General features: G+C 44.2%; 1 protein-coding gene across 4 annotated transcripts in view; it reads left to right on the top strand.

The window, feature by feature from the left end:
• The first annotated feature begins 4,331 nt into the window (after positions 1 to 4,331).
• RAI14 (retinoic acid induced 14) overlaps positions 4,332 to 12,891 on the top strand; it is an 88,615-nt gene continuing 80,055 nt past the window's right edge. Inside the window, exon 1 of one of the 4 annotated variants that reach the window (XM_086867667.1) lies at positions 4,332 to 4,679. The gene's annotated coding sequence lies outside the window, so the exon portion shown is untranslated. Of the gene's footprint in view, positions 4,680 to 4,703; positions 4,946 to 11,135; positions 12,714 to 12,891 lie in introns of those variants that run through there. The other 3 variants (XM_086867671.1, XM_086867668.1, XM_086867669.1) reach the window with 3 other exon arrangements.

Below are 12,891 nucleotides of genomic sequence, written 5' to 3'. Positions count from 1 at the left end.
GGGCTTGTACTTTTAAAATACTTTCAGAATTAAATATGTTATGGAGTAATTCTGAGGCTTTGTGGGAAAGCTGCATTAGATCATCAAGCCCACTTCCATGCAATGCATAGCTGAGTTTGTCCCTACAGGGAAGATACACAAAATAAACTCGTTTTACATTGGATGTTGGTGAAAAGGAAAAAAACCATTTTTTTCTTCTAGTTAAACCTACATAATCACTTTCATATCAAAGACACTAGCATTTCCATAATAACGTGAGAAAGAGGAAAGAAAAAAGAAAAAAATTTTTACTCTTTGTACTTAAGAAGGACTGCATTAATTCCTTTTGTATATTCCAATAGCTACAAACTAAGATGAAAAGTATAACCAGAGGCAGAAAATGTCCTTTCTCTCACAGGGAAAGAACAGTAAACTACATTTCTGTTCTCTCCTAACTGGTACATCTATTCGGTCCCACTAAGGTAAGGCTGCTGTTTAGGGCTGGGTCTCCAGGGTTCACCTGACCTCTGCTGCAAAACCACTGAAGGGTTTAGCAGCAGTAATGCAGACTGCATGGCCCCCTCCATTGGCTCCTGATTTCGGTTCCTATGGCAGAGGAGGAATATTCAGATTCAAAGGGCAGCCCAGCCTCACAGGCCACTTGAAGCCACAGCAAAGCAGGACCCTGTGGTGCAGGAAGAATCATCACAAAGGCAGAATTTCACTGGAGCTTTCCAAGAAATGTCACCTGGGATTGTGAAGAGGTCAAGTTATAAACTGGGGCTCCTTGCAGAAGGATATGCAAAGGTGAGTGCAGATGTAAAAACCATGAGAAAGAAGAATGGTTGTTGGAGGTGGAAGAAATCCATTTTGAAAGAGAAAGTTGAAATAATCTAGATAATTCCCTGCAACTATTACTGGATTCTTATCCTTCACACTTTGAAAGTTCATTTCAAAGTAAAACAAGTCCCTAGGTAGGCTTTCCTCTCTCTGAAGATTCTGTCTCATTTAAGAGCCTAGTTTGAACAACTCCAGTTGTGAGTTTCTGCAACTTTTAGTGTTTTCCTGTGTTGTCTCCGTCAGGCTCATTGCTGTTGCTATATGAAGAGCATAGAAACCGTAAAGGCAAAAAATTCCTGACCAAGTTTTCTAAACATACCATATTGTGAAGAGGCATCAATCACCTCCTTTCCGTGCTAACAAGTTATTAAAAAAAGAAAGTGCTCTGGTGGAAGCAGATAAAAATGACAGTTTTTAACCGTCTCACTTGTTACCACAGTGATTCTTGCATTTATGGGGGACATCTGCTACAAAGAATGGGAAAAAAATTCTTTTACTGTAGGCAAAGAAGGGTCTGGAAACAAAATCATGTCTTAATATCTAAACCTAAATTCTCTTTAAATTGTACGTCAGTGAAAAATAGCCAGGATTAGTAAATCAAACTATATTACAATTGAAAATAATAAAACTGGAACAAGTCCAACAGGGGAACTGAAAATGCAGCACTTGGAGCTTATAGAACAGGTTTAGGCTGCTGGAAGGGGTAGCAGGAAATGATCAGCCAATTCAGGATTGTGATTTCCTTTGCAAATAATTTCTAGGTGGAGATATGGCCAGTGCTTTGTATTCTGCTAAAGGCAGTGGCAGGAGAAAAGAAAAAAAAGCAGGAGAAAAAAAAAACCAAACTAGCCAGGAGCAGCATAAAAAAATTAACTGTGACAAGGGAAGCTAATTAGCAGATGTTATCAAGACTGAGTGATAAGATGTGATTAAAGGTATCTTTAAGCCACTTCCAGGCCTCTCCCTTCTGGAGAAGTGGCTAGGAATGCATAGGTGGTTTCATTACATCCTCACTGTGGGCAGCCAATTGCAAGTCAAAACTGAGTGCAACCTCTCACATTTTCCAGGAGACTGAGCAGAGGAGGGTAGTCTCTTGCTCCCCCATCCTCACATCATGCCTGCTGCACAAAGGAATGGAGGGGCACAGGAAGGGTGTCACACAGACAACATGCTAATATTTAAATTTTGAGAGAAGCTGCTTGTGTAAGATGTATTTCAGATGCAGTCCTCTCCATCTAGCTAACAACTGATGTTAGCATATGCTGAGCATTTAATGAAGCTCTTAAAGAGTTGTGTTTGCCCCACAGTAGAAGCACAGGTGGAAAAACATGACTATGGCAGAGTACCATAGCACAGCAAGGGCAAAATTTGGAACACAGCTGAACTCATCCAGCTCCCAGCTTTGTCCTCTGTCTGCAGAGGCTCCAGCCACAAAATTACATAGGAGTGTTTTGAATAAAAGGCAATGCCTGGCCTTTGGAAGGGGACCCAAAAGGGGGCTCAGGAAAGAAGAGATGAAAGGATAGCCTTCCATGCAAGAAGACTAACCTAGAGGGCAGTCAGGTTCTGAGGCATGGATCAGATTGGTTTAATGCATTTAAGCTTGCTGTAACAACACACCCCAAAGCCTTTACCTTGGTCCACAGCTTATATGAAGAAAAATACTTCTCTGGGAAATAGGAAATATTTCCACTTCTCAAGAACTGAACATTTTATGATACTGTAGACAGAAGGTACTATCAGTTATTCATGTGTCATTTTATATGTGAATATCCTGTACAAACATATCCAAACTCCATCTTTATTACATGTTGGCATTTAGAATGGAAATAAAAATCATACTAGGTCAAACTATGCAAATGCAAGAGGTGATGACTAACATTTTCAGGTTAGTCACACGTAACTACACAGACATTTGCTGGTTTTGCTGTAAGTAGGCAAGAGACTTTCTAACAATACTGTACAAATATATTTGGCTTCTTAAAATAAGAGGAATTAAAGATAATTCAATAGAAAATGGAACATGTTTTGTATCTGATGAGCTAGCATTGCAGGGAAAGTTTGATTCTCCTGTTTTTATTGGTTTTGTGCAAATTATGTTCTTATAATTAACTATATTAGATTAACATTTTGGGGTGTGTCCTTTTAAGAAAAATAAACAAATAAAAGAAACAGTGCTGGCACAATGATGGCTGTTCTCAGACATAAAACACATGCAGAACAAATTGACCAAGGTAAGGACTGCAGATTAGCAGAGGAAAGTATACTTCTGGAGATAATCAAGTGTATTTGTTTAATAACAACACTTGCCACTATTACAATAATGACCTAAAGTTTTGAAGTGGTCATTTCCTCCCTGTACTGTTTGCCACTTCAGAAGGCGTGGATACTGTTGAGAACAGAGAAGGTAAGAGCGATCACAGGGATTAAAGGAGAACTTCTCAGTCAGGGAGCCGAGCTGTGGTCAGTGAAACCAGGAGATGGGAAGCAGCTCTGGCAGGACATGATGGGAAGCAGCTCAGGCAGGACCCTTGAGGTGGGATGGTAGGCAGAGGTGCACTTAACACGTTAACTCATAGACAAAGTGTGCCAGGTCTTGCATAGATCACCTGATCTGCTTGGTGAGATGTCAAGGTGGTTTGCCATTGGCTTGACAGAAGACTCAAGAAAGGGCACTCCAGAGGTTCAACTTCGAAAAGTGTTTGGCCTACATGGGAAACAGACTAGAGCACGTCCAGGGAATCAGAACCTTGGTACTGCTACAAAGCCCATTTGTGATTCCCTGACCTCTAAGCTCCTATGTAGCCAAACACTACACCAGTCAATAATATGGATTCTGAACAAGAAGTAGCCCATTTCTCTTTCTTCTCTAACAATCTTTTCTACCTAGAGATCTGACGATGGGGCATTTGACATACAGGGAAGCTTTGGGGAGAACCAAAATGCAGGACTTCCCCCATGCACTGAAGTCCTTGTGTTTAAGGACTTGAGATAGGTTTGGCCCCTTTCTCCGTTCCCAGCTTTATCCTTAGGAGATCCCAAAGCACCCAGAGATGGCAGAGACCTGGCACCCTCCTTCAGCCTGGGTGAGACTGAGGGGCGACCTTACTGCAGTTACAACTTACTCAGGAAGAGAAGAGGAGGGGCAGACCCTGATCTCTTTTCTGGGGTGACCAGTGTCAGGGTATGAGGGAAGGGCCTGAAGTTGTGTTAGGGAAGGTTTAGTCTGGATATCAGGAAAAGGTACTAGGGCTGGTTGGCAACCACAGGCAACCAGAGGGTGGCTGGGCACGGGAACAGGCTGCCCAGGGCAGTGGTCACAGCTCCAAGCCTGACAAAGCTCAAGAAGTGCCTGGACAATGCTCCCAGGCCCATGCTGTGACTCTTGGGGTGTCCTGCGCAGGACCACGAATCGGACTCCGATGATCCTTGTGGGGCCCTTCCAACTCGGCACGCTCAGTGATTCCCTGGCTCCCCACACGCCTTCGGAGACATACGCCCGCCCCAGAGCCGGCAGGGTGGTCTCCTCCCCGCCTCCCGCACCAACACCCTCCCCTCCGCTCCCCGCCCCTCTCCTCCGCGCCCCCAACCGGGGCGGGCCGAGCCGCTGTGGGCCGCAGCCCCCGCCGGGGGCGGGCCGAGCCGCTGTGGGCCGCAGCCCCCGCCGGGGGCGGGCCGAGCCGCTGTGGGCCGCAGCCCCCGCCGTCACGTGGCCGCCGTGCCGCGCCCGCCGCTCCCGCCCCCGAGTGTCCCGGGGCAGTCGGCGCCGCCGCTCCGCCCTTCGGCAGCGCCGCCGATCGCTGCCTGCCCGGCTCCCGGCACAGCCGCGCCGGCGTAGCGGGACACGGGCGCTCCATGAGGTGAGGGCGCGGCGCGGGCGGCGAGCGCGGGTCGGTGCGCGCTCGGCGGCGGGCGCTGTGAATGGGGCTTTGTGTGCGGCGCCCACCTGCTCCCGCCGCCGTCCCCCGGCGCGGGGGGCTCCGGGCGCTTCCTCGGGGGAGCCCGAGCGGGGAAACCTCTGAGGGGCGCAACAGGAGGGAACTTCTCCCTTCTCTCCGCCGGACGCTGCCGGAGCGCCCCGTTTGCCTGGTGTGGGGGAACGGGGAGCAGCGGGGGGACGCAGCCCGTGAGCCGCTGCCGTTTGACTGTTTATTTTCGTTTACTATGTGGTTAATGTTTTGATTGCTTTGTTTTGTTTTGTTTTCCTCTCGAGATGCGTGGCGGGCAGTGACAGCCGCCCGCGGGGGTGAGGGATGGCACCGCCGGTTCCCTGCCCCGCACCCTGCCCGCCCGCAGAGGGGTCTCCGCGGGTCCCTCGGCCCCGAGCCGAGCCGCCCCGGGCTCGGGGGTCCCTGGTAGCGCAGGTCCGGCTGAGCCCCGGCAGCGGCGCTGCCGGTCCCGAGGCGCCCTGATGGGAGTAAATCCTCCCCCGGGGGGACCCTCAGAGACCCTCCGACCAGAAGGGTAGTCCCGGGTGTTCCGGTGCTCTCCCCCGGTGTTTGGTGGGAGCCCGTGGAGGGCAGGGTCGCTGCCGGGCCGCGGATCCCCGATTAAATGCCCCGCCGGTCACCCCGCCTGGCTGCCGGTCGCGGATCCCCGTACCCCGCGGGCGCGCAGGGGGCTGCGCCTTCCTATGGCAGCGCAGGCTTAACAGATCCAGGTTTTCTATCGCTGTAAAAAAAAAGAAAAAAAAAGAAAAAAGTAGTCTGCTTTAGGAACAGCATCGAGTTTAATCGGGAACCTGTGCTTTTAACTTCTCACAGGGCATGCAAAAGATTTATTTTCCTCTTGCACTGCGTTTGGCAGCTCAAGCTTTCTGCAGTCTGCTGTTGCCACTTGTGACATTCTTAACTTTCTCCTTGTGAAAAGAGTATGCTTTAACAGCCTTGCAGAATCTCTAACGAATTCTCCCGTTTGCTTCTATAATGAGTATGAATGTGCTTACTACAGCACTGATATAAAACACTTCCAGTCTACTGCTACTTTTGTAGAAGCTGTAGTCTCTTTTTTTGGTTTTCTTTTCTTCTCTGTCCTAGCAGGTTGCAGATTAGCTGTGTCATTAAAAATAACAATATAATAATATAATAAAATATAATAATAAAGTATCTATCTATATCTATCTATATATCTATCTTGAGTGCCAAAAATTACATATACTTTGTGTTAGAAAGGTTTTCTGGTGTTCAGGATTAACTAGGAGTGACTGAATTTAGTGAATATCTGTCAATGACCTGCTTGGCTCTTGTCTTGGGACACTCATGGAAAGCTGTCAATGAGATTTTATTTACTAATAGAAGAGTTGCATAACAGACATATGAACAGAATGAAAGAACATTTTGAGTAGAGCAACGCATCATACAAGCTCAGGGTTCCCTTGATTTGAAGCCAAGCTCAGTGCCAATAAGTCACTGAGCAGTAGCAGACACCCATTCTTCCAGTCTCTAAAACTATTGGCCCTCTGCTGTTCTTTTCCCCTTCCAAGAGTGCATCAGCAGTACACAGTATTAAAAGGCTACATCCTTCCCTCTATTTCCCTGAACCAAGAGATAGATGGATCACATCAAGTGAAGAAGAGACTAGATGGGAGGCTGCTTGCCTCATGAAGTGATGTTAACATTTCATCACTTGCTTGCCTCATCTCTTCCTTTTTTTTTTTCTTTTCGTCTGTGTGTTCAGTTTTCCTTCTCTCCCGCTCTGATGACTTCATGCTTTTTTTGAGGGAGAAGCAGTGATTGGAGAAACATGAGAGCTAGTTCTTGTGTAAGATGTTGGTAATTTTAAGTCCTCCTGTAACAATACCCTAATCACATTTCTTTTGGGAGCTTATTGTGATCTAGTTGTTTTTCCACAGGGATAGTGCTTGAAATAAATATAGAGAAAAACAAACAAAAAACCAAGGGAAATTAGAACAAACAAATTCAAATATTTAGTGCTTTACTTAACAGCAGACATAGTAGAGTACTAAAAATTCCAAGGTAGAAGCACAGCAATCCATAACATCTTCTGGGGTTACAGATTTGAGCAGCTGGCTCCTGCTGTGTTTGTACCTTTGCTTGTCTGAGAAGCCTGCCCAGTTGTCAGCATTTTTTGGAGCTGCTCTCTAAGTGCCTGTGGATGCATGCAGGTAATAGCTCCGTATTTGAGCTTGGACTTTGCTTTCAGAGTTGTCAGTTCTGGCTGCTCCTTATATTTAGAGTCATATGATCATGGGCTCTTATGGTTCATGGGAAGTAATGCTAACAGGTATAATTCTGGTAATATGTTAGAGCAGAGCTTTGCACTGTCCAGCTGCCAGAGACATGACAGTCTGCTGAACTGTGGGAGCAGCTGCAGCTCTCACTGGCACTTTGGACTAGCTGACAGTCCAGGTACTTGCCAAGGACTACAGGAGTGGAAGTGCACAGGAGTGGAAGAATGCACCTTCCCTCATGTTGAGGTCCTGAACAAGATGGCCAGTAACACCCAGAGGTGATGGTGGTGATCTGTGTGCTGAGCGTGAGATGGTCGTCTCTTAGGGAGAGCCTTATGGTTACTGCATTTTCTTGGGAAGATTTAGGACTTGACAAGTCCTTCCTCTGCAGGCAGAACTTGCATTTTAGATGAATGCTGTAGTAACTTATGTACATTTTCTAAAGCTGTCAAAGTCTTCTTTTGATTTTCTGCCTGAAAGCCATTGCCAGTACTGAAAATACTGTAAAACAAGATGCGCCTTTCTTTTTTTCCCCCCTCCCACGTGAATCTGTTGAGGGAATGGGTAGAGGAGAGTGAAAGCCAAATTTGTTCAGTCATTACAACGTGAAAAGAATTTGTATGCTGGTCTGCCTGTTACTGTAACTTCAGTAGCTGATGATGTTCTATTTCTTTTCTCATAACTTTTGAGAGGCAGGGAGCTACTGTTCTTGCAGATGTCAGACTTCCCAAAGGCACTTTGGAACACTTTGAAATAACTGTTCTTCTTATTTGCAGAGATCTTCAAATCTCTGCAGAGTTTTGACATTTGAGTACTTTCTGAGGACCTTGGTTATAGCTACTTGCTTGAGACACCAGCATATTAACTCTAAGGGATATGTGAAGATTCCTAAGACTATGAAGGCTGGGAGAAGTGTCTTAAACACTGTATCTTCTTCTCTGGTATTTATACAGCACTTAGTGCTGCTGCTATTGAATATAAATTTCAAAAACCTGATTAAAATCAGAAAAAAAGACACTTGATTGTAATTAAGATCACAATCACAGAATGGCTGAGGTTTAAAGGAACCTCTGGAGATCATCTAGTCCAATCTCTCTGCCATAGCAGGTCCAGCTAGAGCAGGTTGCACAAGATCATGATCAGAAAGGTTTTGAATATTTCCAGAAAAGAAAATTCCACAATCTCTCTGGTCAGCCTGTTCCAGTGCTGTCACCCTCAAAGTAAAGTTCTTCCTCATATTCAGATGGAATTTCCCGTGTTTCAGTTTATGCTTGTTGCCCCTTGTCCTGTCACTGGGCATGCCTGGAAAGTGTCTGACCCCATCCTCCTGACACACATCTTTAAGATATTTGTAAACATTGATAAGAACCCCTCTCAGTCGTCTCTTCTCCAAGCCAAACAAACTGAGCTTTCTTAGCCTATCCTCATGAAAGAGGTGCTCCAGTTCCCTAACCATCTGTGTTCCTCCACTGGACCCTCTCCAGAAGTTCCTAGTGTTTCTTGAACTGGGGAGCCGGGAATTGGACACAGCACTCCAGATACGGCCTCAGCAGAGCAGAAGAACCTCCTTCAGCGTGCTGTCCACACTATTCCCAAAGCACCCTGAGATACCATTGGACTTCTTGGCCACAGGGACGTAATGCTTTTTAACTCCAGGTCCTTCTGGGCAGAGCTGGATTTCAGCAGACTAACCCCTAACCTGTGCCGGTCTCTGAGCTGCAGCACCCCACTCTTGCCTCTGTTAACTTTTCTCTGCCCAGATCTCTAGCCTGTTCAGATCTCATTGAATGGCAGCATAGATACCATTCCACAGATATAATTTACCAAATGTAGGTGTTAATTTTGCTTACGTCTTGCTACTTTATAGCATCAAGAGTCTTCCAGAAAAGAAAATATCTGAATTTTTAGTGCTTTTTATTGAAAGTTGGAGGCACATGAAACTCTCAAGTTTTGGATAATGTTAAAAAAGATGCTCAGTTTTCATTAGCTATTTACCCAAGAGCTTTGTAGCTGAGTAGGGGAGCTGTGTTATCAGCACATTCTCTGAAGGTATTTCTAGATTAAAGCAGTTTCCAGTAGGATACCCTTCCAAGGTATTTGTGGGAGTGGGGCTTGTCAAGTGTCTTAAGTAAATTGCTTTGATGTTCCTGTCTTTCTAATTCCACCCCTATTAGGTGACTGCTTTACCTTAGGCTGTTTCAGAATATTAATCCATAAAGTCATGGATATATCTCTTCATAGATTTAACATTGCAACTGTACAGTTTGTCTTGTTCGATGTTTCATTCTGAACACCAGATTGAATGGTTGATAACAGAATACTAGGAAGGAAGTGTAAACAAGTACTAGCTGTTGTTATCCATGTGGATTTCTCATTTAAGAACTGACATTTCAGAAGTGGGACTCTAAGGTGTTTTTCTCTATCGCTAATTGTAGCTAGATGCTTTATTTCCAGCATCATTCAGTTGAACTGAATATTAAATGTAGAAGAGTCTTCAGGACTGCAGCGTATCTTATGTATGATCAAACTAATGCAGGGCCATGCAAGGGTGTGTGTGTGTGTGCATTTGTTTTAGAGACAGGAAAACTAAAGGCAGAGAAAGAGCATCAGTATGCCCCAGTTCATGCAACAAGTCTTGTCTCTTTTCTTGTGCCTGGTTGTGTGTTGATAGATACCTCCAGACAAAAGAACAAGAGTGGGACTGGAATAAAATCATGTAAAATGTAAGGAGTGAACAACAAATTTACCTCGACTTAATTTGAGTTAGAGTTTTGCCCAGAGTCCTGTCTAATATACCAAGTAAACAAATTAGGGAAATGTCACATTTTTATTTTTCTGTAGCCTGCTTCTGATCATTGTTGGTGCTAACGGTCTTCTGGCTGTCTAGAAGTGCATTTGAATACATTGTTTAAATAAACTACGTGTATCCCCAGATCAACCATCTTGCCTTGATTTATACTGGCTGTACAGCATCCTCAATGGCTGGTGTGGCTTCAGCTGAATGCATGAAAAGAAAATTCAACGTTTGCAAGTTCTGAATATCAAATGAAGGGTAGAGTTGATACAAAGTGTCCTCGAGAGAGGAGCAATATCTATATAATTGTTAGTGTTGCAACATCTATGGCGCTCTAACTTCTGGGCTCAGATGCTTAAATTTGTACAGTTCAGCACATCCTTGCCAGTGATTTGTTAGCAGATAGAGGGAATGCACTAGGTTACCCAAGGCCCTTGCTATCTCTGATGTCTGATTCTGTTTAAAGTGGGATTAACTGTATATAAATCACTCCCACTCTTGTGTAGTGCTTGGGCTTCTCTGTGCATTTTTCAGTGTGTTTTCATTAGTAAGTAATAGTAGATTAACCAAGCCAAGAATTATTTGTCTTTATAGGTAACACTGAGTTTATAAAATTCTGTTCCATTTGACTTTTCCTATGATGGGAGGGCGGGTTACTCAAGATGGAAAAACTGAGTTGTGCTGATAAAGAGTGGGGAAATGTTCCTGTAGCTTTTGGTCTCATCATACATGCTTCTCTGATTTGGCCTGAGAAATGGAAGAATATGCTTAGCTGGATGGAAATAGGAAGTAGTCAGGGGAGGTGGAGTGTTGGGTGGATTTCTTTTTAGGGCTTGCTGCATTTATGTGGGAGCAGCCAAAGAAGCTGAGCAATGGCTAATGCCTCCAGGCTGTACTGTGACTTTGGCAGTGTTAAAGAGCAGCCTGGGCTGGAGCACATGTTCGTGTTGGAGGTTAGGTTGGGGAAGCTCAGGGACGTGAAGCATTTATGAAGTTGGATACTGAAGGTGATCAGCAGAAGGGATGCATTGGAGTTGATGCCTCTGGCTGCTTTGCAGTGCTGGCTGCTGCTAGGCTGTGCTTCTGGGTCAGAGCTGGGCTTGTGGTTTAGAAGGTGATCATCCATGGGTAAATGATGGTGTGCTTTGGGGGAAGATGCTTCTGGGGCCCCTTATTTTCCCCATGAGAGTATGTGTAGTCGCACAAAGGAGGGTGTAAGGGTATAGCGGCAGCAGGAGTACTCTTCCACACTCCAGACCCTTTTTCCATTTCCCCCACATCTCCACGTGTGTTGCCAGATCTTGCCTAGAGTCTGTAAATCTTTTCTGTAACCTTTCAAGGTTAAAAAAGATTTTTGAAGTGGTTTTGGGAGGGAAAGGGGAAATTAATTGAAACATTAGTCATGCTTTGCTGCGAATGAGCTCTGTGTGAGATGGAAGCTTCTCAGGGTGTTCTGAAAGAGGTGTAAGATTTTTGACACCTTTATTAATTGAATTCAGCACTTATCAGTGAGGAATTACTCACTAGCGTGAGCACTGTTCATAGTATACGATTTTATTGTAAACTTCCAGTTTTGTTCAGGGAAACAAAGTCTTTTCCTTGTTGCATCACTGGATTTTGTCCCCCTCAAGGAGATAATTGTAACATTGTTTGAAAGGCCTTGCTCTGATTTTAATGCAATTTAATGAAAGGGCAAAAAATGTCTGTATTATTGTTTACTGTGGTTTGCACAAATCTCACTATAAATCACTCGGGAAGATTATCTTAATCTGTTTCCTACATTTAAACCTAAAGATTGTATTGTGTATTAAAACAGAGTTGCAATGAAATTATTGAGGCCAAAGATTGCCACCACTTCAATGTTTCTTGTTTTAGCTAGATAGGTTTACCACCTACCTAAAGATGTTTTTTGTGGCTTGTATTCCTCAGGGCTGTTTCTTGACATTAAGCTAAAGGAAGATGAGATAAAGGATAGATATTTAATTTTGGAGCTAATGGTTAAAAACACGTGATCAGCATTAGCTGTTGAGAATCCCTGGAGTTAAGCACTTATCTGCTGCTAACTTGCTGCAGCTATAAAATGACAATGCTCAATATTTATTACCACATTCATTTTGAAAACGGAGAAATGCCGTTTAATCTCTATTAATAGAGGTTGCTTTTTGTTAATACCTGTGATTCATTGCAGAAATATTGTTTTGAAGTGTCTTGGTGCTCCCCGGTGAATTTCTAGTAGTCACTTCCTATCTTGTAAAACAGGAGAGTAATTTTAATGGCGCTTCCTTTATCCCCCCTCTGGCAAATGAACAGTTATCATAAAGCACTGCCGAATCAGGATGCTGACCTCTTTTTGCATCAATTCCAATAATTACACCCTTTGAGAGGGGAATTCCTACATTAAACAGTGACAGCAAAAGGCAGCCCTCCCCATTTCATGCATTTTTATCTCTGCATTTGAAGGATTATGGGCATTATGATGCACAAACTGTAATCTTAAGGTTTGTGTTTAACTACATCATATGGAAAAAATACAGATGTGAAAAAATACACTAAGCTTGGGAATGCTGTTCTGGTGTCCTTGAGCATGCTTTTTTAATTAAGCTGAGAATGTGAGTTTCTCATTCAGTATAAAGTGTGCTTCCTTTCTCACAAGAGGGAGAGTAATGTATTGGGAGTGCTTGCAAAACTTGTTAATTAGACTCTCCTACAGGTTCCTCGGAGAAGAGGGTCCAGCTTTGCAGCTGCTCTGTGTACCTACAAGGAGTTTTCATCTCCCTCACAGCCTTGTAGTTGAGCACTTTGTCTTCCTTGGGAGCTATGATAAATCTTTTGTCCATAGGAGCCAAAAATGCTGAGGGAGTGGGAAGGGGAAAGACAGCCTACAGCAAACAATTCTTTGGCAATATGCATGTGAGGAAAGATTTCTTGTTTTCAATTCCCTGTGCACAGGATTTATTTATACTTCATTAACTAGTACAATTAAACGTTTAAGTTTTTTATGTCAAAATATATTTAAGTTATAAAACACAAAGTCCTGTTAAGTTTTGGGGTTTGTGGGATATTGTATAATGTTTCACATCTTTAAAGT

The sequence above is a fragment of the Cyanistes caeruleus genome, chromosome Z (assembly GCF_971803275.1).
Source record: "Cyanistes caeruleus chromosome Z, bCyaCae1.hap1.1, whole genome shotgun sequence".
NCBI lineage: Eukaryota > Metazoa > Chordata > Aves > Passeriformes > Paridae > Cyanistes > Cyanistes caeruleus.
Note: the sequence above shows the minus strand (reverse complement) of the source record. Positions and strands in the feature narration are given on the sequence as shown.